The 5,258-nt window shown below is 40.3% G+C and overlaps 1 non-coding gene across 1 annotated transcript; it reads left to right on the plus strand.

Annotated features, from left to right (window-relative positions):
- The first annotated feature begins 66 nt into the window (after positions 1 to 66).
- Positions 67 to 140, plus strand: trnat-ugu. The gene has a single exon. It is a non-coding gene; the product is annotated as a tRNA-Thr (tRNA).
- Positions 141 to 5,258: the final 5,118 nt, after the last annotated feature.

Genomic DNA, 5,258 nt, shown 5'->3' on the forward strand with positions numbered 1-5,258 from the left:
TTTCATTTTCTCAACAGCGTGTGCCAAAAATTAGGCTTCATAGTGTGTCTGTTTTGTCCTTTTGGTGGCGCTGTATCTTAGTAGGCCAAAGCATCTGTCTTGTAAACAGGAGATCCTGGGTTCAAATCCCAGCAGTGCCTTTAATTTTCCAAACTCATCTTTTTCCTGTTTTCAAATGCATATAGGCTTACTTTTTTTTGTATTGCTGAATGTTGTTTCCTCTTGGTAGAATCTTGTTCTCTAAGGAGACAAGTCCAATCACAGTGCTTTGACTTTCTATATTTGTAACGCATACTTTTAACATTGGAATACAAATGTGTACCTTTGAGACAATGCATAATGTCAGCAAATCAAGGTGCTGTGGCTTTGTTGGACAATGTGCCTGTCTAGTAAACAGGAGATCCTGGGTTCAAATCCCAGCAGTGCCTAGTAAAAGAGCTGAGAAGTCCTTGCTAGACTGTGAAAGCAAGCACTCAAAAATTGAGCTCCTCATACAGCTTCAGCTTCTTGAAAACATTGGTGTAGTGCTGCAGATTCCTTCAAAACAAGTCCATTTCAGGAGTAATTTGGTGGGTAAGCTGAGGTTATGTCACTCGTCCACCAATAAGTCATGGACTGGGTAAAGAAGCCAGTAATCAGAGAATAAACCAAGAAGCCAAACACAAACCTGATGGATCTGGGCAGCTCTTCTGTAGAGAAGTAGTATCTGCCCGCTCTAAGCTTCACACACACAAAAAAAATACTCAAAAGGGGAAATTAAAGTGTTTTGAAGCTAACATAAATCAAAAGAAAATCATAAAAGGTACTTGTTTTCAAAGTCTCACATTTTAAAAATGCCACTTGCCACCTCTGGCTGTCCAGACTTGTGGCTTATTGGAGTTCGGACCTCCGCCTCTTGCTGTTTTATCAGGCTCTCCTGTTCACGTCACCACTCATCTCTTCATCTGACAAGCTGAAAGGAGAGAACACTGTGTTTATATACAAAAAAGACATGTCATGAACCCTCATAAAAGCAAAATTCAACATCAAACCAACATGTAAAGTTATCTGACAGCTATTCATGCCTGTCTGCACATGAGCCCTGCAAAGTGATTATACCACAGCTTCCAGCTGAAATACTAAGATTTGATAAGGCATGTTGGCAAGATGCCAGTTCACATGTTTGGATTTTCTAATAACTTTTCCTTGGAAAACAACTTTATCCTTAATCCATAAACCAACACTGGGTGAACACTAATGAATTTAAACATATTTGAGTATTCTTCTGCTTCCATTTTCCCTGATGAACACTGAGACAGTAACCTCCTTACTGTCCTACAGCGGTCTGCCACAGCTGGCTCCGCCTCCTTCTATGTCACCAACCAAGGAGGTGACTCCGCCCACACAATCAGCCCCACTTTAGGATTTTGAATCAGAGAAATGGACCACTGGAGTGGTTTATGGAAGTGTTTAACTAAAAGAAAAACATGAAAACTCATTCTAATATTTTATTTAATTTCCCCTTTTAAAGGAAAGAAGAATGGAGCAAAATACATAGAAAGTCCTGAGATAAACTTGTTTGAGTCTCTTAAAGATTTGAGTCATGGATGGAGGTTCACCTTCCAGCAGAACAATGACGACTCCAGTGGGTTAAAGATAAACCAACTTTAGAGTCTTTGGTTTGATTTAAAGATTGTTGGACACAAGCTGAAGGAGCTGCAGCAGTTCTAGGACAAATATTCCAGTAGTTAGATGACCGGAGCTCATGGGGACAAACCCAAACAGACTTGCTGCTGTTACTGCTGCAGAAACTGGCTCTACAAAGTATTGACTTTTGTGGGGAAAGTACACATACACGTACCACTTTTCAGTTTATAGATTCGTTAGAATTGAAGTATAATCACCCGCTAGATTATAATGTTTTTGTCTGTGTGTGTGAGGTCACATTAGCAAAAACTCTCATGAACCACAGGACAAATTTTAATGAAACTCTGAGCGATAACTGATCCCACAAGATCTCGCAACATTGCTTTAGATTGTGTATAACGTCGTCTTAAAGATTTGATCAAAGCTGCTATAATTCCATTGCTTCTCAACATAAGATGACTTTAGTCTCAAACTCCAGCATGAAAGGCGGCGGGCGATATGTGTTCCTTCAAGGAATGCTTGGCCTTTAATTTAACACAAGTACAACAACGTTTTCCACCATTTAACTTTATTAATCTGGAATATTCTGTGTACATCCATTACTTATAACCACACTGATAATCCATTAAAATTCTGGGCTGCAAGACAACAAAATAGAGAGATTTTCAACTGTAGGGAATATTCTTGCAAACAACTGTATTATTTTGTTGCTTTTTTCAAAACAAAATTTACTGCAACATTTATCTTTAAACATCAAAATAAGTAGCAGTATAGCTTTTAAATATTTAACACACCATAGCATTTACACTCAAAGGAGTAAATAGTCTTGATATCTTTTGCTGGCTCCATTTTTTTTCTATACAAACATCTGCTGAGCTTAGGAAGGATAGCAGATTTATTTTTTATTTTTTTAGCAGTTAGACAAATGCAGAAAAAAGGGCAGGTTAATGGGTTTTTATTTGGCTTTAAAAACAATATAAAAACTAATAACAAGCCTTGCATTTTTTTCTTTGAAGGAATACATCTCACCCTGTCACAGTTTCTGGTGTTTTGGGGTTTTGTTCTTTGTTTAATGTTCGTTGTAGTTCTTGTTTTGCTTAGCTGTCTTTTTGGTTTCTGTGTTAATGTCTTGTCACTGTTCACCTCCCCAGTGTTTTTCCAGTCCTGTCTGCCACGCTCACCTCACCTGCTCCTCATCATATCTACAGCTGTAACCAATCACCCATCTCTCCCTCAGCCTTTATAACTCTTCTGAACAGAGATCTCTGAGGTTGTTCCTGGGATCTGTTGGAGCCACACTTCCAGTTTGGGGGTCACAGCATCGAGTGCTCCGATGACCACTGGTACCACTAAGGTCTTGACTCTCCACAACTTCTCTATTTCCTCTCTCAGCCCTCAATATTTCCTGAATTTGTTTTTGCAGATTCTAGGAATTCCTAATTTATTTATTTTTTTACCACTGTTGATACTCAGCACAGATGTTCCTGTGCTCTATTCCAGCGACTTATGGCGTCCATGTACGCATGCCTGAGGACATGTAGGATCTTGCATCTTACATGCTGCTGTTATGTGATGGACTGTCACAGGGACATCTTGACCCCTATACTAGCTACATATGTGCTTATTATTTGACATCTATGTATCCAACTGCCCCTCGGTTTTAGGCCTTCTCAAGTTACTTATGCTTTAGTTCATGAGTGCCCAGAACAACATTTCATCCTCAAGTTTGATCTCTCCCATGACCTTAATGCATGGGAAAAGATAAAGATAAAAAAAAACATAAACAAAGAAGAAGCCTGAGCTTGAGCAGGCATCAGCTTTGTCAACATAGTGATGTTGTCATTATAATTAGTGAGTTTTCAGACCCCTCCAGCCACTACCTTTCAAAAAGCAACTAGTTGAAAGGGGCAGAAATATTAGCTTCTTTTTCTGGTGTCATTGGAGGCTTCTAGAGACTGACAGGAAAGCAGGTGTTGTTGTTTCCAATGAGCCGCTATGCGCCTCCAAAGTGCTCACTGCTGCCTCAGTCCTGCAGCACCTCCGGCCCCCACCCCAACTACAGGCAGAGCAGGAGATCTACACCCCAACGTAGCCAGACTGCTGATGAATCACACAAAAGCACCTCTGACTAATTACTCAATTTGTGGCAGGATGTAAATGTAAAATATTCTCTGTCTAAAATAAATAACTGCACTAAAAAAAAAAAACGGCCAAAGTGGTGGATTTGCATTATTCAGAGATGTTTGTTATGAACAGACAACTTACAGATTATGGAACCAGTAAAATCGTAAAATGTGAAAACCAAATATAAGTTAGCTAAATTCTGGAAAATGTATGTAAATGTGTATGTGCCACTCTTCTGAGAAAGCTGTTTTTCTAGTGAGTGTTTAACCCGAATCAGTGACCCGACTCATCTGAGTCCACAGCGTTACCAGGGATTCATCTGCTTTTTCTTGTGAGTTCTCTAACTCGCAGACCCAGCTGCGGTCACACACAGGACATGTAGGATCCAGGTTATCTGAGACCTCGGACTTGTGAGTCCTGATTCAGTGAGAGGATGAAGATCTTTAACACAGGTGAGTCAGTAACCGACCAGCTGTACTTTTAGGTCACTTTTACTGGTCTCAAGCCGGGATAAAGTTGGAATTGTGACAATAAATAAAACAAGAATCAACAGAATAAAGTTTATGAGAACCACTGTTGCCAACTTATCCACTTTGTTGCTATACTTATTGAGTTTTTAGACCCCACTAGTGAAACTAGAGGGGGGCCGCTATCCTGGGAGTTTCAGGTTTTTCTGCCCAACACATCTGATTCAAATGGCTTAATTACCTCCTCACCAAATCATCAAGTTCTCCAGGAGCACGGCAACAAGTCATCCATTTAAACCAGGTGTTTTAAAGCAAGAACACATTTAAAGATGCAGGAGGGTGGCCCCCGAGGAATGGAGTTTGACACCTGTGCATTAGGCAGACTGCTGATAAATCACGAATGTGCGAAGCCACCAGCGGCTTCATGTCGAGATGTAAATGTAATATTTTCTGTCATCATTTAGCAACTTCTAGTGTCTTTTCAGACAGCCAATAGCTTTACTGAAGCCAGCCGAGGAGAATGTAGTTATAGCAAAGTCTCCAACTTCAATACCTTAGAAATGAGGACACCAGTTGCTGGAGATTAAGGAGGGGAATGGGTTTATGAAACCCACTTTTATTAAAATTTTTTACAACATCCCTACTTTTTTGGAACTGGGGTCATACGCGGATCATCAAATTAAACCTGGATGGTTGGGAGGGGTAGCTTCTGGAGAACGTCTCGAATGCGTTGCTATTCATGAAAGTGTTCTTGCGCACATTTCTGAGCTCGCTCCCTTCCTCGGTTCAGAACCAGCCACACCTGGGCTGTATCAGGATGCTTCACTGTTGTCACGAAAACCTCGTCTTCTCTGGACAAATTACTTTCCTGATGTCCCTCCATGTTTCCTCTCCGTATGATGCGGTGGAATAGGTTACAAGTTGTTCTTTGGATTCTGTCAAACACTTTGCTGATCGTAACAGAAGGCTTTGTTTGATGTATTTCACAACTTTAACAAATTCACAACTTACATGCAATTGTGACAAAACACACGTCCAAAC

This window comes from Kryptolebias marmoratus, linkage group LG12, assembly GCF_001649575.2.
Source record: "Kryptolebias marmoratus isolate JLee-2015 linkage group LG12, ASM164957v2, whole genome shotgun sequence".
NCBI classification, from domain to species: Eukaryota; Metazoa; Chordata; class Actinopteri; order Cyprinodontiformes; family Rivulidae; genus Kryptolebias; species Kryptolebias marmoratus.